We start from the raw sequence: 25,038 nt of genomic DNA, 5'->3' as shown, positions 1-25,038 counted from the left end.
GTGCTGAGAGAGAATAGATCTCTAGAGGGGCTGGGTTGCCTGGGGAGGGTCATGGGTCATGCACCCCGCATGCCGCCAATGTATCCTACAAGGTGTCATTTCCTTTAAAGGTCACATGCTTTATTGATTTCTTATTCTTTTTTTTTTTTTTTTTTTTTTTTTGCTTAGCTGATTCCAAACAACAGTTGCTTACATGATAGATTAGAGGAGTGGATGGTTTTATATGGGAAGCTGTTCTGTGCATTCTTGTCCAAAGAGAGAGAAAAGGGGAATTTTCTTTAAGAATGCCACAGTGTACGAGCTGTCTGCGTGATTCTCTGTATCGTGTGCTGCCTACTGCCCATGGCTTTGCCTGGCCCTTTCCATCTCCCTTTCCTACTTTCTTTCTCTCCTTTATTCCTTTCTCCTCCCTTCCTTCCTCCTATAAATGTTTAAGTGCCTATTACGTGCCAGGCTCATGAGCAATATAGTGGCAAAACAATAATGATAAAAAGAAACACGACCTATTACAGAGCTTATATTTTAGCAGAAGGGTGGCAGAGATAGATATTAAATACATAATGTCACAAATAAATAGTCATAAGTGCTGTGCAGGAAGGTTACAATGGGGGATTGGATCTACTTCATGGGACGAACTGGTGAAGAGGGAAGAGAAAGTGATGTTAGGACTGAAAGCAGGAGGAAGAGAAGAGTTGATTTGGCGAAAGCAAGGACAGGACATTGCAGGAACTGAAAAATTACTGCCAAGACCCTGACGTGGGAAGGAATTGCCCCACTTAGTGAACTGAAGGCAAGAGAAGGGGTGGGGAGAAGGGGGGCAGGTGGAGTTGGGGTGAAGGTGGATGGAGCTTCTTCCCTGGTTAGAGCTGCCAGCTGGTAGGTTTGGGTTCTTCAGGCCACCAGGCTGACGTGTGAACAAATGGTCCTGGAGGAGATCCCGCCTGTACTAGAAGAGGTCCAGGTGAGAAGTCCTGACTTTCATCTGGGAGATTTCCATGGAGGTGGGGACAAATATTTGGAATTTGGAGAAATTTAGGAAGTAAAAGCAGGTGAACTATTTAACTAGCTTTATGACGTTGGACAAGACCTCTGTTCCCTCTACAGCCCAGCATGCTGTTATTACCTGCCCTGCTTTCTTTGTTCCAAGAAGAGTTAGCTGATGGCTGCAGATACAACTCACCCTGCCAAGTACAGGCACAGGACGTGAACAGTATGTGGGCTTTGCCCTTAAGGGACTCACAGCTTAAGGAGAAGCACTTTACCAGATGATCTTCATAGAGTACGAAGGTGCAGCATCCAGGTGAGTAAGGGGATTGAATAAGTTTGAGAAGGGCACCTGACAGATTCTGGGAGACCAGGGAGGACTTCCAGGAGGAGGCAATGTGTTGGCCACCCATGCAAGGATGCAGAGTAGTTGGCAGGTGAAGGCAGGTGTACAGGATGGAGAAAAGGGCTCTAGAGGAGGTAGTGGCTGCCAGCAGCAGTGGTTCTTTCCAGGGACACTGTGGCCTCCTGAATGTCTGGGGATATCTGTCATTGCCGCAGTTGGGGTGGTGTTACAGATACAGAGTGGTCAGAGGCCGGGGTGCTACTAAACATCATACAGTTCACAGGACAGTCCACTGTCCTAAAGAAGTATTGAGCCTCGAATATCAACTGCACGGAGGTTGAGACAATGCCTTATAATTGCTGGAATAACGTGAAAAGTCTTCCAGATATAAACTTCTGCACACATGTGCTTTATGCCATTGTTATGATGTGTGACTAAAGACTTAACCTGACTGTTTCTTATGCACACAAACATACACATCAGGACTGATACTTTCTCACCTTAACATGTACGATCTGCTGAGAAGCAGGGTGGATAGAGATGGGAGAATGGAGCAAGAGTGTGGGCAGGTGAAGCCCCTTATTAGGAGGATGTAGGCTTTGATGTGGGAGTGGTTGCCCTTCTAAGCTGTGTGAGTTGACAGGCTCCTTTTCATAGAGAATCCCACCTGTTCGCATGTGCAGGGAGGCCAGGGCAGCCCATTGCTCTGTGTACTCTCATTTCTCAGCATCAGATCCCAAAGCAAAATGAAGCCCAGGGAGACCTAAAATGGGGCATAATCATCGGATGCTTTTGTTTCTTACTCCCTTTCCAGAGGAAACTCTGAGTTTACTGGCCTCAGAATGAGCTCATTCCACCCAAGTTCAGTTTCCTTAAAGCTGGGGAGTGAGGAGAGGTGGAGAGCAGGCTACCTTGTCGGGAATACTGTAGGATTGCAGGGCTCTTTAGATTTTGGACAGGGCAGGATTATTTTGGAAAATGCAATAACAGTAAGCACACACTTAAAAAGAGAAGAGCAACACAAACTGATTTTCTGAGGCCAAGTTTTGCAATGACACATGCAACCTGAACACTCTCTGTGAAAAGATAGTTTTTAAATCTGGAACTACCAAGATTAAAAAAAGAATGTGCTTCTGATGGAAATGAAATTTGCCATGCTTTATGGGACTCCTTGTTTGGAGTTCTATGGTGTCTTTGTTTATTTTTCAAACCCATCTTCTGTCTCTCCTTCTTTCTAGTACATGGCAAATCAATATTATGGCTCAGAATAATCTGACAGACATTTCAGTAGATGGCATTTTATTTATTTATTTATTTATTTTTATTTATTTATTATGAGGGTATCACTGCTATACACTCTTGTGAATATTTCATATGAAAAACATTTTGGTTACTACATTCACCCATATTTTCAAGTCCCCTCCATACCCCTTTGAAGTCACTGTCCATCAGCATAATAAGATGCCACACAGTCATACTTGTATTCTCTGTGCTACACTGTCTTCCCCGGGAACCCCCACACCATGTGTACCCATCATAATAACCCTCAATCTCCTTCTTCCATTCCCACTCACCCTACTCCTCCCTTTTGGTAACTGCTAGTCCCTTCTTGAGTTTGTGAGTCTGCTGCTGTTTTATTCCTTCAGTTTTGCTTCATTGTTATACTCCACCAATGAGGGAAATCATTTGCTACTTGTCTTTGTCCACCTGGCTTATTTCACTGACCATAATATCCTCTAGCTCCATCCATGTTGTTGCAAATGGTAGGATTTGTTTTCTTCTTATGTCTGAATAGTATTCCATTGTGTATATGTACCTCATCTTCTTTATCCATTCATCTACTGATGGACACTTAGGTTGCTTCCATATCTTGGCTATTGTAAATAGTGCTGTGATATGCATAGGGGTGCATATGTCTTTTTGAATCTGAGAAGTTGTATTCTTTGGGTAAATTCCAAGGAGTGGGATTCCCGGGTCAAATGGTATTTCTATTTTTAGTTTTTTGAGGAACCTCCATATTGCTTTCCACAATGGTTGAACTATCGTACATTCCCACCAGCAGTGTAGGAGGGTTCCCCTTTCTCCGCATCTGCACCAGCATTTATTGTTCTTAGTCTTTTCAATGCTGTCCATCCTTAATGCTGTGAGGTGATATCTCATTGTAGTTTTAATTTGCATTTCTCTGATGACTAGTAATGAGGAACATCTTTTCATGTGTCTGTTGGCCATCTGAATATCTTCTTTGGAGAACTGTCTCTTCATATCCTCTGCCTATTTGTTAATTGGGCTTTGGGCGTTGAGGCATGTGATTGCTTTATATATTTTGGATGTTAACCTCTTATTGGATATGTCACTTATGAATATATTTCTCTCATACTATAGGAAGCCTTTTTGTTCTACGGATGGTATCCTTTGATGTACAGAAGCTTTTTAGTTTGATGTTGTCCCATTTGTTCATTTTTGCTTTTGTTTCCCATTCCCGAGCAGATGAGTTCAGAAAAAAGTTGTTCATGCTTATATTCAAGAGATTTTTTGCTTATATTTTCTTCCAAGAGTTTTATGGTTTCATGACTTACATTCAGGTCTTTGATCCACTTTGAGTTTACTTTTGTATATGCAGTTAGACAATAATCCAGTTTCATTCTCTTACATGCAGCTTTCTAGTTTTGCCTACACCAGTTGTGAAGACACTGTCATTTCCCCATTGTATTCATGGCTGCTTTATCATATATTAATTGACCATATATGCTTGGGTTTATATCTGAGCCTTCTATTTTATTCCATTGGTCTATAGGTTTGTTCTTTTGCCAGTACCAAATTGTCTAGATTACTGTGGCTTTGTAGTAGAGCTTGAAGTCGGGGAGTGTAATCCCCCAGCTTTATTCTTCCTTCTCAGGATTGCTTTGTCTGTTCGGGATCTTTTGTGGTTCCATAGGAATTTTAGGATGATTTTCTCTAGTTCATTGAAGAATGCTGTTGTTATTTTGATAGGAAGTGCATTGAATCTATAGATTGCTTTAGGCAGGATAGTCATTTTGACAATATTAATTCTTCATATCCATGAGTACAGGATGTGTTTCCATTTATTGGTATCTTCTTTAATTTCTCTCCTGAGTGTCTTGTAGTTTTCAGAGTATAGGTCTTTCACTTCCTTGGTATTTTATTCTTTTTGATGCCGTTGTGAATGGAATTGTTTTCCTGATTTCTCTCTCTGCTAGTTCATTGTTAGTGTATAGGAATGCCACAGATTTCTGTGTATTAATTTTGTATCCTGCAACTTTGCTGAATTCAGATGTTAGATCTAGTAGTTTTAGAGTGGAGTCTTTAGTGTTTTTTATGTACAATATCATGTCATCTGCAAACAGGAACAGTTTAACTTCTTCCTTGCCAATCTGGATGCCTTTTATTTCTTTGTGTTATCTGATTGCTGTGGCTAGGACCTCCAGCACTATGTTGTATAGAAGTGGGGAGAGTGGACATCTTCATCCTGTTCCTGATCTTAAAGGAAAAGCTTTCAGCTTCTCGCTGTTAAGCATAACATTGGCTGTGGGTTTATCATATATGGCCTTTATTATGTTGAGGTACTTGCCCTCTATACCCATTTTGCTGAGAGTTTTTATCATGAATGGATGTTGAATTTTGTCAAATGCTTTTTCAGCATCTATGGAGATGATTATGTGGTTTTTGTCCTTTTTGTTGATGTGGTTGATGATGTTGATAGATTTTTAATGTTGAACCATCCTTGCATCCCTGGCATAAATCCACCTTGAGCATGATGGATGATCTTTTTGATGTATTTTTGAATTCAGTTTGCTAATATTTTGTTGGATATTTTTGCATCTATGTTCATCAGGGATATTGGTCTGTAATTTTCTCTTTCTGTGGTGTCTTTGCCTGGTTTTGGTATTAGAGTGATGCTGGCCTCATAGAATGAGTTTGGAAGTATTCCCTCCTCTTCTATTTTTTGGAAAACGTTAAGGAGAATGGATATTAGGTCTTCACTAAATGTTTGATGAAATTCAGCACTGAAGCCATCTGGTCCAGGAGTTTTATTCTTAGGTAGGTTTTTGATTACCAGTTCAATTTCATTACTGGTAATTGGTCTGTTCAGATTTTCTGTTTCTTCCTTGGTCAGCCTTGGAAGGTTGTATTTTTCTAGAAAGTTCTCCATTTCTTCTAGGTTTTCCAGGTTGTTAGCATATAATTTTTCATAGTATTCTCTTATAATTCTTTGTATTTCTGTGGTGTTCGTAGTGCTTTTTCTTTTCTCATTTCTGATTCTGTTTATGTGTGTAGACTCTCTTTTTTTCTTGATAAGTCTGGCTAGGGGTTTATCTATTTTATTTATTTTCTCAAAGAACCAGCTCTTGCTTTCATTGATTCTTTCTATTGTTTTATTCTTCTTGATTTTATTTATTTCTGGTCTAATCTTTATTATGTCCCACCTTCTACTGACTTTGGGCCTCATTTGTTGTTCTTTATCTAGTTTCATTAATTGTGAGTTTAGGCTGCTGATATGGGATTGTTCTTCTTTCCTGAGGTAGGCCCCTACTGCAATATACTTTCCTCTTCTTGTGGCCTTGGCTGCATACCACAAGATTTTGTGGTGTTGAATTATTGTTGTCATTTGTCTCCATATATTGCTTGATCTCTGTTTTTATTTGGTCATTGATCCATTGGTTATTTAGGAGCATGTTGTGAATCCTCCATGTGTTTGGGGGCTTTTTCATTTTCTTTGCATAATTTATTTCTAGTTTCATACCTTTGTGTTCTGAGAAACTGGGTGGTACAATTTCAATGTTTTTGAATTTACTGAGGCTCTTTTTGTGGCCTAGTATGTGGTCTATTCTGGAGAATGTTCCATGTGCACTTGAGAAGAATGTGTATTCTGTTGCTTTGGGTGTAGAGTTCTGTGGATGTCTGTTAGGTCCATCTGCTCTAATGTGTTGTTCAGAGCCTCTGTCTTCATACTTATTTTCTGTCTGGTTGAACTGTCCTTCAGAGGAGTGGAGTGTTGAAGTCTCCTAGAATGAATGCATTGCATTCTATTTCCCCTTTTAATTCAGTTAGTATTTGTTTCACATATATAAGTGCTCCTGTGTTGGGAACATAGATATTTGTAATGGTTATATCTTCTTGTTGGATTGACCCCTTATCATTATGTAGTATCCTTCTTTGTCTCTTGTGACTTTCTTTGTTTTGAAGTCTGTTTTGTCTGATACAAGGACTGCAACTCCTGCTTTTTTCTCTCTGTTAGTTGCATGAAATATCTTTTTCCATCCCTTCACTTTTAGTCTGAATATGTCTTTGGGTTTAAAGTCAGTCTCTTGTAGGCAGCATATAGATGGGTCTTGTTTTTGTATTCATTCAGTGGCTCTGTGTCTTTTGGTTGGTACATTCAGTTCATTTACATTTAGGGTGATTATCGATAGGTGTGTACTTATGGCCATTGCAGGCTTTAGATTCATGGTTACCAAAGGTTCAAGGATAACTCCCTTTCTATCTAAGAGTCTAACTTAATTCACTTAATATGCTATTACAAACACAATCTAAATGTTCTTTTCTTTTTTTTCTCCTTTTTCTTCCTCCTCCATTCTTTATATATTAGGTATCATATTCAGTACTCTTTGTGTGTCCCTTGATTGACTTTGGGGAAAGTTAATTTAATTTTGCATTTGCTTAGTAATTAGCTGTTCTACTTTCTTTACTGTGGTTTTATTACCTCTGGTGACAGCTATTAAACCTTAGGAACTCTTCCATCTGTAGCAGTCCCTCCAAAATAGACTGTAGAGATGGTTTGTCAGAGGTAAATTCTCTCAGCTTTTGCTTATCTGTAAATTGTTTAGTCTCTCCTTCAAATATAAATGATAATCTTGCCAGATGAAGTAATCTTGGTTCAAGGCCCTTCTGCTTCATTGCATTAAAGACACAATGCCAGTCTTTTCTGGCCTGTAAGATTTCTGCTGAGATGTCTGAATTTAGCCTAATGGTCTTTCCTTTGTATGTGATCTTATTTCTCTCTCTGGCTGCTTTTAATAATCTGCCCTTATAGTTGATCTTTGCCATTTTAATTACTATGTGTCTTGGTGTTGTCTTCCTTGGGTCACTTGTGTTGGGAGATCTGTGGATCTCCATGGCCTGAGAGACTATCTCCTTCCCCAGATTGGAGTAGTTTTCCACAATTACCTCCTCCAAGATACTTTCTATCCCTTTATCTCTCTCTTCTTCTTCTGGTATCCCTATAATGCAAATATTGTTCCATTTGGATTGGTCACACAGTTCTCTCAATATTCTTTCTTTCTTAGAGATCCTTTTTTCTCTCTGTGCCTCAGTTTCTTTGTATTCCTCTTCTTTAGTTTCTATTTCATTTATCATCTCCTCCACTGTATCCAATCTGCTTTTATACCCTCATTGTGCTCTTCAATGATTGGATCTCCCACTGGAATTCATTCCTGAATTCTTGGATGTCTTTCCGTACCTCCATGAGCATGTTAATGATTTTTATTTTGAACTCCCTTTCAGGAATAGTCATGAGATCCATGTCATTTAAATATTTCTCAATAGTTGTATTAATAATTTTACTCTGGACTTGGTTCCTTTGGTGTTTCATATATGTATATGTTGTCTTCTAGAGTCCAGAAGCTCTACTCTCTGGAGCTGCTCAGCTCCTGAAGCAATGTCAGGGTGGCAGGGGAGTGGTATTGGTGCCTGGGGGGCGGAAAGAGCTGTTTCCTGCCTCCTGGACGCTATGCCTGTCTGCATTGGCTGAACCAGTGGGCCGAGCACACAGATATGTTTTTGTCCCAGAGCAGCCACATATGGATCCCTGCTTTCCACAAGCGGCTGGGATCCCAATGTCCCCAGGAACTCTGCCTGTCTTAGCTTTCCAACTCTGTAGTCATGAGAGTATCATGAAAGCACCATGAAATATAGGTTTGTGCTCCAAGAGCAGATCTCTGGAGTTAGGTATTCAGCAGTCCCAGGCCTCCACTCCCTTCCTGCTCTGTTTCTCTTCCTTCAGCCAGTGAGCTGGGGTGGGGGAGGGGCTTGGGTCCTGCTAGGACACAGCTTTGGTACGTTACCGTGTTCCGTGAGATCTGCTCTTTTCTTCAGGTGTATGCAGTCTGGCGCAGTCCTCTTTCTTGTTGCTCTGTCAGGGTTAGTTGTATTAATTATGTTTTTGTATTATATGTGGTTTTAGGAGGAAGCCTCTGTCTCACCTCTCATGCTGCCATCTTTCTGCCTTTTATTTCTTTGTGTTGTCTTATTGCCATGGCTAGGACCTCTCTAGGACTATGTTGAATGAAAACGTAGAGAGTGTTCATCCTGGTCTTCTCCCCGATTTTAAATGAAAAGTTTTCAGCTTCTCGTTGTTGAGTAAGATGTTGGCTGTGGGTTTGTCATATATGGCCTTTGTTATGTTGAGGTACTTGCCCTCTATACCCATTTTGTTGAGAGTTTTTTTCATGAATGGATGTTGAATTCTGTCAAATGCTTTTTCAGCCTCTATGAGGACGATCATGTGTTGTTTGTCCTTTTTGTTATTGTGGTGTATAATGTTGATGGTTTTTCAAATATTGTACCATCCTTGCATCCCTTGAATAAATTCTACTTGATCATAATGGATGATCTTTTTGATGTATTTTTGAATTTTATTCACCAATATTTTGTTTAGTATTTTTGCATCTATGTTCATCAAGGATGTTGGTCTGTAATTTTCTTTTTTTGTGGTGTCTGGCTGGTTTTGGTGTTAGAATGATGCTGGCCTGCCTCATAGAATGAGTGTGAAAGTATTCCGTTGTCTTCTACTTTTTGTAAAACTTTAAGGAGGATGGGTATTAGGTCTTCACTAAATGTATGACAAAATTCAGTGGTGAAGTCATCTGGTCCACGGGTTTTATTCTTAGGTAGTTTTAAAAAAAATTTCCTATTCAATTTTGTTGCTAGTAATCGGTCTGTTCAGGTTTTTTGTTTCTTCCTGGGTCAGTCTTGGAAGGTTGTGTTTTTCTAGAAAGTTGTGCATTTTTTCCAGGTTATTCAGTTTGCTAGCATATAGTTTTTCATAATATTCTCCAATAATTCTTTGTATTTCTGTGGTGTCCATAGTGATTTTTCTTTTCTCATTTCTGATTCTGTGTATGTGTGTAGACTCTCTTTTTTTCCTTGGTAAGTCTTGCTAGGGGATTATCTATGTTATTTATTTTCTCAAAGAACCAGCTCCTGCTATCATTGATTCTTTCTATTATTTCCTTCTTCTCAATTTTATTTATTTCTGTTCTAATCTTTATTATGTCCCTCCTTCTACTGACTTTGGGCCTCATTTGTTCTTATTTTTCTAGTTTCACTAACTGTGAGTTTAGACAGTTCATATGTGATTGTTCTTCTTGCCTGAGGTAGGCCTCTATTGCTATATACTTCCCTCATAGCACAGCCTTCGCTGCATCCCACAGATTTTGCAGTGTTGAGTTATTGTTGTATTTTGTCTCCATATATTGTTTGATGTCTGTTTTTATTTGGTCATTGATCCATTGGTTATTTAGGAGCATGTTGTTAAGCTTCCATGTGGGCTTTTTTGTTTTCTTTGTCTAATTTATTTCTAGTTTCATACCTTTGTGGTTAGAGAAGCTGGCTGTTACAATTTCAATCTTTTAAAATTTACTGGGGCTCTTTTTGTGGCCTAGAATATGATGTATTCTTGAAAATGTTCCATGTGCACTTGAGAAGAATGTGTATCCTGCTGCTTTTGGGTGTAGAGTTCTGTAGATGTCTGTTAGGTCCATCTGTTCTAGTGTGTTGTTCAGTGCGTCTGTCTCCTTACTTGTTTTTTGTCTCGTTGATCTGTCCTTTGGAGTGAGTGGTGTGTTGAAGTCTCCTAAAATGAATGCATTTTATTCTACTACCCCTTTAATTCTGTTAGTATTTGTGTCACATATGTAGTTTCTCCTGTGTTGGGTGCATAGATATTTATAATAGTTATATCCTCTTGTTGGATTGACCCCTTTATCATTATGTAATGTCCTTCTTTTTCTCTTGTGACTTTCTTTTTTTTTTGTAGTCTATTTTGTCTGACACAAGTACTGCAACTCCTGCTTTTTTCTCCCTATTAGTTGCATGAACTATCTTTTTCCATCCCTTCACTTTTAGTCTGTGTATGTCTTTGTGTTTGAAGTGAGTCTCTTGTAGGCAGCATATAGATGGGTCTTGTTTTTTTATGTGTACAGTGACTCTATGTCTTTTGACTGGTGCATTCAGACAATTTGCTTTTAGGGTGATTATCGGTAGATATGTACTTATTACCATTGCATGCTTTAGATTCGTGGTTTCCAAAGTTTGAAGGGTAACTTCCTTAGTATCTAACAGTCTAACTTAACTTACTTAGTATGCTATTGCAAACACAATCTAAAGGTTCTTTTTTTTCCCTCCCACTTCTTCTTACTCCATTCTTTACATACATACTCTGTACTCTTTGTGTATCCCTTGACTGATTGTGGGGTAGATTTGAGTTTGCATTTGCTTAGTAATTAATTGGTCTGCTTTCTGTACTGTGGTATTATTTCCTCTGTTGACAACTGTTTAGCCTTAGGAACACTTCCATCTATAGCAGTCCTTCTAAAATACACTGTAGTGATGTTTTGTGTTAGGTAAAATCTCTCAGCTTTTGCTTATTTTGAAATTGTTTAATCCCTCCTTCAAATTTAAATTGTAATCTTGCTGGTAAAGAGTATTTTTGTTTCGAGGCCCATCTGCTTTATTGCCTTAAATGTATCAATCCACTCCCTCTGGCCTGTACTATTTCTGTTGAGAAGTCTGATTATAGCCTGATGGGTTTTCCTTTGTATGTGATTTTTTTTCTCTTTCTGGCTGTATTTAATACTCTGTCCTTATCCCTGATCTTTGCCATTTTTATTATTATATGTCTTGGTGTTGTCTTCCTTGGGTCCCTTGTGTTGGGAGATTGGTGCACCTCCATGGCCTGAGAGAATATCTCCTACACAAGATTAGAGAAGTTTTCACCAATTACTTTCTCAAAGACAGTTTCTATCACCTTTTCTTTCTATGCTTCTTCTAGTACCCCTATAATATGAATATTGTTCCTTTTGGATTGGTCACACAGTTCTCTCAAAATTCTTTCATTTCTAGAGATCCTTCTTTCTCTCTGTGCCTCGGCTTCTTTGTATTCCTGTTTTCTAGTTTCTGTTTCATTTATTGTCTCCTTCCTGTACTTCATCTAATCTGTTTTTAAATCCTTCCATTGTATGTTTCATTTCATATACTAAGTACTTCAACATTTGTATCTCATTCCTGAATTCCTCCCTGAGTTCTTGAATATTTTTCTGTAGCTCTGTGAGCATGTTTATGATTTTTATTTTGAAATCTTTTTCAGGAAGATTGATGAGTTCAGTTTCACTTCACCCTCTCTCTGTTGTTTGTTGGATTTTGATTTGAAGCAGGTTCCTTTGACTTTTCATATTTGTAGGTGGTACCCTCTAGTGCCTAGACAGTCTCCTCTTTGGAGCTGCTCAGCCCCTAGAGCAGTGACGGGGATTGCAGGTGACAGGTAGGGAGGAAAAAGCTCTTGCTTGCTTGCTGACTGTAGTGCATGCCTCCACTGCCATGGTCAGTGGGCCGAGTGTGCAGGGAGAAACTTCTGTACTTTGCATTTGTAGCTGCTGTAGGTCGGGCTGCCCTCTAGCTAGCCTGGTGCAATGGTGGGGGCACCTGCTTTGTGAGTTGGTGCTGGCCAGGGGGAATGCACAGCTGGCTGTGTATTATTGTGGTAGGCCTTGTAGCTGCATAGCCAGTCAGGGGAATGGAGTGCCTGAAGCTCCTGAAAGTTCCCAACCTGCTGTGCAGAGTGTGCCCAGACAATTTTTTCCACCTTTCCTTTCTCCTGAGCAGGAAGCTCTGTGAAATCCTTGCCCCTTTAACAGCCCTCTTGCTGTTAGGAAGTCCCTCAGACTGCCTGCCTTTCTTTTGTCCTTGAGTGGCCAGTTGTGGACACATATTTTTCTCAAGTGGCTGGAATCTCTGTCTCTCCAAGTATTCCGCCTATCTTAGCTTTTCAACCCCACTTATCTGCAGAGCACGATTCAGTGTAGGTTCATGCTCCCAGTGCAGATCTCCAGTGCTGGGTGTTCAGCAGTCCTAGGCCCCCACCCCACCCCATCCCTGCTACATTTCTCTTCCTCCCTCTGGTGAGCTGGGGTGGGGGAAGGGCTTGGGTCCCTCTAGATCACGGCTTTGGTACTTTACCCTTTTACTTGAGGTCTGCTGTTTTCCCCTGGTATAGGCAGTCTGCTGTAGCCTTCTTTCCTATTGCTCTTTCAGGATTAGATGTATTTGCTGTATTTTCGTATTATATGTGGTTTTGGAAGGAGGTTTCTGTCTCATCTCTCATGCCTCCACCTTTAAGCCTCTATTTTGAGATCCTGAATTTCTAACAGGCCACCAGCAGTCACAATGCTGTTGGTGCAGTCCCCACACTCTGAGTCGTAAGGACATGGGAAAGTCACTAATGTGACACTTGAGTTGGGCTCTGAAATCTGTCAGTCACAGGTTTGAATCCAAATTGAACAGTATGTGACCAGCCTTTCCCAGTCCCTAAATCCTTGTGTCTGAAATGGGAATTGGTGTTGGGATTGAATGTGTCAATAATATACTTAAAAAAATATTCATTATATTGCTTGACATGCCATTTGTTCTCCATGAATGTAAACTAGCCCCTTACATTGTTACTAATAAATCCTGCTAATTCAATGCAAATTAATTAGAAACATTTGTTTTATACTCTGTCATTTTTTTTACACTCATTTCACTTCTGGGAGGATTTTCACCAGGTTTCCATTCCTATTGTAAAACACTTCTGGAAGATAAGAAAAAAAATGAGCCTCTCTTCTACTGGATACCCAGCCCAGGCAGTGCTGTGAACATAATAAGATGTTACATTAATGAATATCAACATCTGGATGAGGGGCTGATTTATTTCATTTGGCTCCAGATGTTGGTCATTATGTTTACAGAGCAGAGGTACCCATAGCTGGGTTGATGTGTCTCAAAACTGAGAGGCCCCCAGTGACAATTTCAGCCCACATAGGCTCTTTGACATTTTAGGGAGCAGCCTGTGGATTGGCTGAGTGGCTTAGATTTCCACTGCTTGCTACGTGCATTCCTAGTGAGGTAGTAGCTTGTTGTTCAGTCCTGAGTGTTTCAGAGTATCTTTAAAGATTTTGTTGGAAGAAGTAAAAGTCCTGAGGACCATGTGATATTTCCCTGAAGTACAAATATTTTGACATAATGGGTAAGCCATTGCGCTTTGCCTTCATACAGACCTGATTTCAAATGCTCGCTCCACCAGTTCACACCTGTGTGACCTGGGCCCACTTGCCTAACCTCTCTGAGTCCCATTTACTTCAGTGCCACTGCTGGGCCTTCCCTTTCCAGCTGTTGGTGATCTTATTCACACGCCTTCTTCTTCTAGGTGATGCCAAGTACTGGAGTCAAGTACTGGTCCCTGCAGGTGAACCATGATGGCTTGAGCCCTAATTCCATGTTTGATTTACAATGTAAATTCACATTTGAAATTTCATTTTCCACTATAGACTGTATGTACATGGGTTCTCACAGTCATATGTGGTGACGCTTTGGAAAGAAAGGGTAAAGGCTTTGTAGGTGATAGAGGATATTGCAGTTCTTACATACAAGAAAAACCAAGGATACGTTCACCTATCCTATTACATCTAACCATTGGCATTATTCTGCTTGTTCTCAGATGAGAAACTGAAGCACAGAGATAGCAAATGTTTTCTCCAAGCACAGTGAGGTAATGAGAATTTGACCCATTTAATCTGATCCCAGAGAACAGGCCTTGTAACAGCCCTTTTCTAGGCTGCTCAGTTCCTTCTCACAAGATACCAATTTTTTTAATAGAAGAGTCCATGACTCCAGTTCATTGCAGGAGCAGGGATTTATCTTTTTGCTTCCAATAGCTGGATGAATTAGAACCTATGTGTGAAAAATTATATTTATGTTATGATATATGTATATAATGTAGGCATTACGATCGATGTCTAGTTACAATTAATCTGTTGTCCTGATTAATTTGCAAACATTCTCCTCTACAGGGAAATCCTTCGTGATTTGAGCAATAAGAGCCAGTTTTTGTGATTTATAATTCCTAATGGTGTAGCTGATGAACAGAGTAGAACTGCATACAGTGTTTCAGTTTGTAAGGTCCAGGGCTGGCAGAAATACTGGTGGCAACCACAGCTGAATTCCATACAGAGCACACCTTGGTTGATTAATTGATTGGTTCATTCGCATTTATTTTTTTGTCTCTTTTGACAGATCTCATTTTCATTTCTTGCACCTTCCATAAATATCTTCAGCCTGAATGAATGGGTGATTACCTCCTTCCAGACTCAGAAAACTTACGTTTTGTGCTGTTTGTTTGCTCCTGTGTATGGCACACAGCTGGTCATACTGACTGCAGGCTGGTGGACACAATGAAATGGGATTCAGTTCAGTAAATACTCCTTGGAGCTTTTACTTTGTACTGGGACCATGCTGGCATTGGAAGTACAGAGATGAGAAAGATGGTGGTGTAAATAGTGAAGCATGTGTTCTGGGTGGAATTGTGCTGCACCCCCATTCATATGTGGAAGCCCTAACCCCCAAGTGTGACTGTATTTGGAGACGGGGCCTTTAAGGAGGTAATGAAGGTTAAGTGGGATCATGTGCATGAGTTCTAATCCAGTAGGACGGGTGTCCGTGTAAGAAGAGGAAGTGGAAAGCCCTCATCCCGTCATGCACGGAGGGGAGGCCGGATGAGTATTGCTGTGAAAGGTGTCGTCTGCAATCCAGGAAGAAAGGGCTCACCAGAAGCTGACTGTGCTGACATCTTAATGTTGGAACTTCCAGCCTCGAGAACTGGGGGGAAAATGTCTGTTGTTTGTGCCCCCCAGTCTGTGTTATTCTGTTATGGCATCTCAGGCAGACTAGGCCAGCACCATAGCAGCTAACTCGTCTTGAGAGAGCTCCCGGGATGAGTCATTAGGATGGCTGCTGTGGGAATGAGCCACGCTTCCTGCCTGGATGAACGTGCCAGGTGTCCAAGGAGGTGAGTGACCTACATATTCACATTCACCATTCTAGGGCGTTGGACAAGGCTGGCTATGTTGAAGAGGTGGGTGGAGTTGACACACCTGGATCTGGAGCAGATTGGAGGGGAGGGTAAAGAGCTTTCTACGGTCAATAGTTCAAAGCCCACTTGAGGTCTTGTTTGCTTGATCATGTATTTTAAAACTTTCTTCCTAGCTTGCTTTAACAGAACCTACTTAAGGGGCTAAATGATGGCAAGGAGTCTAAAAGTAAAATTGCAGCAATATAGAGCATCCTTTATACATGGACGTCATCTAAAAAGTTTGAGTTTTCCCATCAGAATTTTCACAGCCTGAGGACCACAATAGGAAAATAAAATGAACCCTTTTTTGCCAGAGCAAGAAGGGTGACTATTCTGTTCTCTGATGAGTGCTCAGCACGGGCCGCTGGGTGGAGTTCTGATGGGCTGAAAACAGGGTTTCCCTGTGGCTGGCTTCCTGGGTGACACAAGCCTCCTGAGTCCTCCAGGCCTGTCTGGGTGCACAGGGACTCTGTGTACCAGGAGTCCAAGAAGCAGGCCATTGAAGTCAGGCCCAGATGAAGAGTTCTGCCCCCTCTACTCAGCAGCTGTGTGGTTGCAGGCAAGTGAGGAAATCTTAGCGCTTCTGCACACCCGTTAAGAAAGGATAACAGTGGTACAGGATTAAGTCAGTGGGGCACTTATATAAAATTCTGGGCATAAAACCTGGCACATGGTAACAGTTTGAAATCTATTTTTATTTTACAGTTTGGAGAAGACTTGCAGAAATGTAATTGTTATTGGGCGACCATTGTGACCCAGGGCCAAAATTATGTCTGTTTACCAATCAGTTGAAATTGACGTGTTCACTTCACATGCTGTTTGTAAGGATGAAATGCAGTAGCATGGGCATAGATCTGGATTGCAGTAGCTGCTCAATAAATGTCAGTTTCCCATTACTTTTCATTAAAAGCAGATACTATCTATACCCTTGCTAAATGGGCTTACAGATAATATTCTTGACTTTCTTCCACACCAGTGGTTATTCATGACACTCCATGTATTAACCTCTGAAAATGAGTAAGGATGGGTCCACATTCTCAAAGCTCTTTTAAATGTGATACCTGGGAGCCATATTTGGAGAATAAGTTTTAAATGTTACTAACATTCCAATTAATTCCAAGACAAAGGTGATATTGCTGAAAATACATACAACAAAGGTTTCTGGTATAATTCCTCAGTTCATTGTAGAGACCTGAAGTCACCTGGTCCCCTCTATTTACATAATTCAGGCTAAGGACTACTGGGTGTACCAGCCAAGGCACCTGCCCTCAAAGTATCCACATTCTATTTGGGAGCAGGCATGCAAAAAACGTTAAATGAACCAAAACAGATATGGTGGCCTTCGTGGCTTAGACATTCAGTTTTTATAGATAGGGAGCACCTACCCCATACCTGGTCACTGCGCATGAACATTCATCCTCCAGACGTCAGCTCAGAAAATCTTTTCTTCTGGAAGCCTTCCCAGGCCACCCTCCTCATGTCCCCCTTCACACCCAGACACAGAATAAAGCCCTGTTGAGGAATGCTCGTAGGATCCTGTACTTCTCGCCACTGGTCCGTGTTTCTCCCCTTTGTGTCCTCAGTGCCAAGGACCTTGGCAAATAGCTGGTGTTCAATACAGGTCAGTCAGTGGGCTGCATGTCCTGGAATGGGGCCACTGTGCAGTAGACGCTGCTGCTGATCCCTTGAGGGAAGGGAATTGGGGGCAGTAAAGGCTAGCTTGGGGGATTATGCTCAGTAGGGTTTTCTCTGCTTGTGACGACATCACTTTTGCACAGGTCCATCAGGTGTGGCACATAAATAGCAGCTTCTTCAGGATCTGATGAGAGTTGGTATGAAGAGGTGTGCTGCTACTCGGACATGCAAGTGGTTAGATGGTAAAATTCACTGTGTCCAGGAGGGGGAGCTCCCTCATCTAGAGGTCACATTGATCCTTGCTTAAAAATTTGGCCTAGTTTCTCACAAAGTTCTTCTTCCTAGAATCACAGGATCTCAAATGGGGGCCACAAGTTTAGTCCAGCACTTTCTCCGATCAAGAATTCCCTCAGGAATGAGGATTTTTAGTTTGCTTCTCATTCTTTACTTTTCTTTCCCATTCCTTCTTTAGAAGTATTTATTGATCACCTACTATGTGCCAGGCACCGAGGTTATATGGTGGCTACTCCGCTCTATCTCCTAGAGCCTTGCTAAATTGCTTCCCCACACCAGGAATCTCCTTAGTCCTTGAGGCATCTCCTTTCTCTGTGTGCTGCGCTGACAGTTCAGTGCACTTTGCATCAAGTCAGAAGCTATTCCCTGATACCTTCTATGCTTTGATTTCTGTCTCTGCCTTGGCACTGTGCATGGCACATAACAGGCATGTGGCCATCTGGGCCTTCTGGCCCCTCAGTTCCCTTCAGATACTCAAAAACTGTGATTGGGCCCCTTGGAATCATTTCCTCATTATTTATTTGGCCCTGACTTTGGATTATGAATCCTCTTTTGGTGAGTGAGGTGGGCAACAGGCAGGTAATAAGGTACCTTAATTCAGACAAAAAGAGTTAACAAAATTCGACTTTAACTCCCCTTATAACACTTCTGAGTCCTCTTCCCTCCTCCAAAATTTCCACCTTTAGGAATTCCAGGATGTTCTGTTACTTTGTGGGCATTGGCCACCCCCAAACCACATCTCATGCATCCATTTACTGCGAGGTCTTGGGGACTAAGTGGGGACTGTTTTCTTGGGAGAGTAGCCATTTAAAAGAAGAGCAAAGGAGATAACCACCTGGACCCAGGCAGTGCGGTATCTTCTGTTAGGGAGCATGTCCTTCACTGGGAAGAACAGTAGCAAACTAGAATATGCAATCCACACTGAACAGGTGAGAGCATCAGCAGGGCATCTGGCTTGACCTGCTGTGTGGCTGCTGCTCAGAAAGAGTGAGTTTGAGTGAAAGAAGGGATCAACAGTCAATATCCTGATCCTGACAAACTACATTCCTAGGTTCTATGTGGGGATGAATCAATTACATAGCCTCCCAGGAGGTAGGGAAAATAAGTGTGCCAGAGATGAGAAGAGCAAATACGTAGCGATTGGAATAAAACAAAACAAATGCACTATTGACCGGTTGTACCTGATTTCAACAAGGTATGGGACAAGTTAGTTAATGGGGAAGATCTTAAGTATCATTAAATTTTGGGGGGGCAAAGAGGCTTATGCTGGTATGCCATTTCTGGTCTATTAATCTCGCGAGAAGAATGGTGGAAATTTTAATCAGTGGGAAAATGATCAATTAGTGTTGGTGGCTCATGGGCTGGGAATGGGGCATGGTGGCCCACACTTGCTGTCCCAAGTAGTCCAATGGTTTTTATTGTCCTTGAAGAGAAGAGACTTCATCCAAGTCACATGGCAAGTTAGTGGCAAGTAGTAGTCTGGTGTATCCAAGTGTCTAGAGTCAATTCAAGAGCTTATATCAACCGCACTGCCCACTTCTTGTACATGATTGTTGGTTTAATATTCCACTTGCTGGGGAGGCAGAAGCAGTGGAAGAGAACTTCTTGCAAGAGTTGGTGACAGTGACACGACTGATGTAGTGATTGTGTGCAGTCAGCCTGACCCACTGGGGCAGTCTGCAGGGCTGCCCTCCATAGGCTGCTCTGAGTGCCTGGAGCCTGCGGAAGGCGGGGGAACCAGATAGAATAGGGTTGGGGTGCAGGCTCTGCAGAGGTAAGTGGAAAGTAGGTCGGTGGACATTGGTGACATGAGCTCACAGAGAAGTGAATGAGTCAGCCGGGCACTAATTCAGGGGGGGTGCGTGCAGGGGTGGAGGGCAACTTTGAGACTAGTGAGAAGACACCATGTTTGTTTTGTTTCTTTCTCACCAGAGGCAAGACACCATGTGGGTGGGAGGCTTTGCAGAGATTACAGTGGTTTAAGAAACAGCACTGGGAGTCTTTACCTTCCTCTCCTTCCTTCCACCAGCATTCATTGATCTTTGTGTAAGGATACTCACTGGGTTATTGGGCCCATTTATGCAGAGTGGGTGGGGAGGGCGTATCTCCATTGTGCTTCTATAAATGCAACAAGGATTTCAGGGATACAATGTGTCAATTGATTTTTTTCTTTTTTAAAGGATTGTTTTTTTTTATTACCCCCCAAAACACTTAAAAAAGTTTAATGAGGGTTGGCGTTTGGGTTAAAACTAATTAGAAGCCTCCTTGGCATATATGTCCAGTGCGTTTTACTTGGGGCAAGTTACCTAACCTCTCTGTGCCTCAGTTTCCTGATCTGCAAAAGTGGTAGTTATCTTCTATGACTGTGAGGATGAAGTAAGCAGATACACATAAAGCATTTGGATCATGCCTGGTACATAGTAGATACAAAATATAAGTAGCTCCTAGAGCCCCCAAAACTTGGGGTACAGTACTTATAACTGGGTTTATTCTTTTTTTGCCATCTCATTTTCTAATTTTTAAAAATAATCTCTGCTTGGCATGCCCCATGGATATTGTATGTGGCTTCAAGTAGAAACAGGCCCATGGGAAAGAAAAAGACATCACCTTTCCCAGCGAAAAGATTCAAAACCCTTGAAGTGAATTTTCTAAATCAGAAATCAAAATAATTCAGTTTCTTAGGAATGCAGCTACAGATAGAAGTAAGTACTTTGCAAAATAGAATCAAGGAATCTTAGAATTCTAAGGGTCTCAGAACTTATTTGGAATGACTTGGTGTATATTTTGAAGCACCAATTGTGCTGTTATAGAATTCTCTCCCCAGGAGATAATGAACTGATAAGAGATCTGTCTGGTGGCCAAGCAGGGGTTATCAGAGGAGCCAGATTACCGCAGGGGAATACGGTCATATCTGCTGCAGGACTGACCGCCTGGGTCAATGGCTACCCATTGTATAGGAGGTGGCACATTGCCAGTTGATTCTCCACGTGTTGAGACTGCCTCAGCTGATTGAATATTGATCTCAGGCCTGTTGGTTTCAATGGGATTTAGGAGTGCGGTTGCAATAAAACAACCTTGTTTTTAGTTTTCTAGGTGGTTGCCATCCTGTTAATTTCTCTTTGCATGCAACTCTGGCTTCCGTTCCCAGAAAACACATGTTGCCTTTCTTACAAAATGGCCCTTTATGGATGTGTTAAGGGAAACGCATTAGACCTCCAGTGTTCTATCTGCAAGCACTGCCAGGAATAGAAAGACTCCGGGGCAGTGATGATTTTCAGCCAGGATATAACCAAGGCTATGTGTTCACTAGATTGGCTCATAACTGCAGTGAGATATTTCAAATGTTAGGTAATCAAATCTGATGCAGGAAGAAGAGTGTCAACTTCCAAATTAGGCATAATGCGTGTTCCCTGGTTCCCTGTGTCTTTGAGACTTGCTGAGGTGGGACTGAGCTGAGTGAATTAGGAGCATGCTGCACTGTGTTTCCTAGTGTACTATCAATTAAGCAATTTCCAGAAGCAACAGCACAGATGGCATTTTGCTTAGTTTTATAGGATAGTTTTCTACCCTTTGATACAAGGGAAAATGAGAGCAGGTGGCAATAAGACTTTCCTTATTACCCTCTCTGTACTTTCTTAATAAGCCTACTTGGCTTCCAGTGTGTCTTTCTGGGTACTGAGGGCAAAAGCATTTTCTGCTGCCAGGTTCCACAGTCAACCCTCCACTAAATACTCATTCTGACAAAAGAGTTTGGCATAAAATTATACAGAGTGTCCTTGAAGAGCTCATGCTCTAAACTACACCCGTATCTGCAAGGTGAATATGCTTAATAGGATCAAATATTCATCTTAACTTCTTAAGATGCATCTTAACATTATATGCTTCTGCTGTGGACTGAATTGTGTCCCCCTAGAATCCCTGTGTTGAAGCTCTAACTCCCAATGTGATGGTATTAAGAGGCAGGGCCTTTGAGAGGGAATGGGGGTTAGCTGAGGTTCTGAGGGTGGGGCCCTGCTTTGATAGGATTAGTGTCCTCGCAAGCTGGGCAGAGAGTCCTCCCAGGGACTGACAGAGGCTGGCTCCTTGGTTTTGGACTTCAAGCCTCCAAAACGGTAAGAAAATATTGTTGTCAGGCTTCTCCTAACAGAAGGAGCAACCAGCTCTCACTGAAGGCCCTCAAAGCCCTTGAATAATTTTCCTATCCTGTGTTATGGTGTCTTCAGTTCAGCTCTTACAGTTTGCTCCTCTAGGATTATGGCAGTTGTCTTCTTTTTGTTTGGCTTTTCTCTGTTTTCTAAATTTAACAATGGAAAAGGAATATATGTACATGGTTAGCAAACAAAAAGTATTACAAACTGGTAGCCAGTGAAAAGAGTGTCCCTGTCCAGGGACACGGCAGATCCTAAGATCTCCAGTTTCCTCCCCAGAATCAGCCGTGGCTGTCAATGCCTTTGTAAATTTTTTTCAGATACTACATGTGTATATAAGCATGTATGTCTATATCAGCCTTCCCTTTTTTCCTGCACATGTATGCATACTGTTTACATTCACTTTCCTGTATCTTGTTGGTGATGTTTAGAAATGAAGAAATTCTTGGTTGATTAACATACCAAGTCTACAGCCTTTTTTAGGGCAGTTGGCTCTCTGACCATAGGGACACTGCAATCTAAGGAGGTTCAGGGGGACAAAGGAGGCTGAAAGGGGAGATGAAGGATGCCAAATACACAATTCAGTCTTCCTGAGGGTTGACCTGTTCCACCTAAGTAGATGCTTTAGAAATTCTATGATAATGTTATAATTATCCCATTCATATGACTGACCCTTTGTCCCTTAGATCTCACCTTAAAGGTCACATCCTCTGTGAAGCCTTCACTGACTATTCTTCCTAAAATAACTTCTCCCACTGCTCCCAGGCAGAGGAGTAGCACGGCTCTCTCTGTAGCCTCATGCACGATGTCCTTCACTTTGAGTAATGAAAACAAGAGTGGCTTTTGCATCTTGCAAATGTAAAATAATTTCATAACACAGGAATATACACTTTCAAACTGTCACCTTTCCTCACCAGCAGAGATTTTAGCAATTGCTACCTTGTAAATTCAGTATCATGCTACCTAGACCCTGAGGTCAGTGAAGATGGTTACTAGATCTTGTTTTTTGTATTTTCAGTGTGTAGCCAGTGTCTCAGTAAACATCTAGTGAGCAAGGAATAATATCAAGCTCTCCCTACATTTTCTTACAGTTTTAGGGGCTAGAGATCTCGTATTTAAGACTTTAATCCATTTTAATCTGATTTCGTATGTGGTGTAAGATAAGGATGCAGTCTCACTCTTCTGCACGTGGATGTTCAGTTTTTCCGTCACCATTTAATTGAAGAGACTATTCTTTTCCCCTTGTGTGTTTTTGATATCCTGGTCAAAGATCAGTTGACCGTACATGCATGGATGAAGTTTGGGCTCTCTCTTCTGTTCCATTGGCCTGTACGTCTCTGTGCATGCCAGTATCATGCTGTTTTGACTACAGTAAGTCTGTATTTTATTTTGCAACCAGGAATTGTGATGCTGTCAGGTTTGGTCTTACTGCTCAAGATCAAAGTGATCAATATCACTTTGGCTTTTTTGTTTTTCATTGGTTCCATATGAATTTTTTGATTTTTTCCCCCTACTTTTATAAAGACTGCCATTAAACTTTTCATTGGGATTACATTGAATGTGTAAATCACTTTGGTTAGTAGATATTTTATGAAAACAGATGTCTTTCCATTTCTCTCTGTCTTCTTTAATTTTCATCATCAGTGTCTTGGAATTTGCAGTGTACAAGTCTTTTTACCACTTTGGTTAAGTTTATTCCTCAGTGTTTTATTCTTACTTTTACTATTGTGAATAGGATTGTTTCCTTAATTTACTTTCAGGTAGTTTGTTGTGCATGTGTAGAAATGCCACTGATTTTTGTATCTTGTACCTTTGCTGAATTCACTTATTCTAATAGGTTTTGTTCAGTCTTCAGCATTTTCTACATACATACTTGTAAAGAGAAAAATACAGGAGAATGCAGCTTGTGATAGGAAGCAAGCTACATGAACCTGACTGGTACCTGAATGTGGTCTTGAACCACAAGTCTTATCCCCAGTGGGGAACATGCAGTCTTACGTGGGGCACAGAAAATCTCACATATGAAATTCTTGAGGAGGCCACTGTTGGTTTATTCTGTGCCCTGTTCTTCTCTTTGGCTTTGTCTTAATGGTTTTCAAAATGTCAGATGAGGCATATTTGTACTCAGCATTTTGAAGGTGATCTCAAGGGATGAAAACATCAGGTACAAACAACTATTCCCATGGTTCAGCTGGTCTCAGTCACTGCTTCAGCTGCAAGGGTTGCATCAAAGCCTTGGAGTCTTGCTGTAGTTTTTGTTTGGTACCTAAGAAGAAAAGGTCTCTGGGTTTTTTTGTGGCTTTTACTAAGGTCAGGAGTGTCCCATAAGAAGTTGTTCTGGGGTAAGAACCTTCTCTGGGGTTTCCATTTACTTCTCTCTGGAAAGAGCTCTTATTCCCAGACATGCTTGCATTTTATTTGTATAAGAAAATATGCTCTCTACATCTTGCTCCTTCCATAAGAAGAATATATTGAAGAAAAGTTACTACTTTTATTTTCCCTATTAATGTTTTTCTGATCTTGAGACTTACCACCTCCATATAATCTCTCCTGACTACAAATTCTTTGAAAGCTAGAAGCAATTAAAATGTGATTTTGCATCACATATATAATATCACTGATTAACTCTCATGGCTTGAAATGCAGATTAAAAAGGGGTATGATTTTTACCCTGCTGAAATTTGACTGTATTTAAAGAAAAGACTTTCTTAGAAAGTTTTAATTTTTTTAAACTTATTTTACTAGCCCTATAGTAGCTTGTTCAAATCCTTTTAAAGTTTCTTTTATTGGCTTTTCATACTGTCCATCTTTGAGGATAATCTCCCCAACCACTGAGAAAAGAACTTGGAATTAGGTTGTCTCCAAACCTGGCCTTCATCCTTAGTTGTGGCCTCTGAGACAGAAAGAGACATACTGCTAAATATTTAATTTATTATCTCCCTGAAACTTCTTGTCTTTAATTCTGCAGAAATAAACAAATTGAGTGAAATGGACTCCAAACTGCTCATAATGTTACATGACCTGAAATTATTCTACTCCTCACTGCTGGGGAGAGGGAATAATATTATTTTAATTCATTAAGACAGCAGTAATTAGGAGTCTCAATCCTTGCAGGAAGTGAATCAATCAAGAAATGAAAAAATCAAAGACAAATAGATGTCTAAGTATGTTAAGCAGTGGTGACATCCAGTATGCCACTGCCTGGGTACATGTGACTAAACCACTCCGGCCTTATGTGTCAGCTGCCTACAGTAGCTGCCAGGGACCAAAAACATAGGTAGATTTTTGTTCTTAATGTTCACATTAAGAACAAAAATGCCCACAAGGGCTTTCTGCTCCTAGGCATGCTGGATGGTATAAGGATTCAGAGATTTAGTTTTTAAATCTTTTCAGTTATAACTAAGTCCTTAAAACATCCATGCCTTGAAGGATGGGTAGGGGGTTGCCGGCAG

At 41.0% G+C, this 25,038-nt stretch overlaps 1 long non-coding RNA gene across 1 annotated transcript in view; it reads left to right on the top strand.

The window, feature by feature from the left end:
* The window catches only part of LOC140848142 (uncharacterized), a 152,238-nt gene that overhangs the window by 76,141 nt on the left and 51,059 nt on the right, over positions 1-25,038 (top strand). Inside the window, exon 3 of the long non-coding RNA XR_012128687.1 lies at positions 1,105-1,300. This is a non-coding gene — a long non-coding RNA (uncharacterized lncRNA). The remainder of the gene's footprint in view (positions 1-1,104; positions 1,301-25,038) is intronic.

This window comes from Manis javanica, chromosome 3 (genome assembly GCF_040802235.1).
Source record: "Manis javanica isolate MJ-LG chromosome 3, MJ_LKY, whole genome shotgun sequence".
Lineage (NCBI taxonomy): Eukaryota > Metazoa > Chordata > Mammalia > Pholidota > Manidae > Manis > Manis javanica.
The sequence above is the reverse complement of the archived record's forward strand: the minus strand, read 5'-3'. Positions and strand labels throughout refer to the sequence as shown.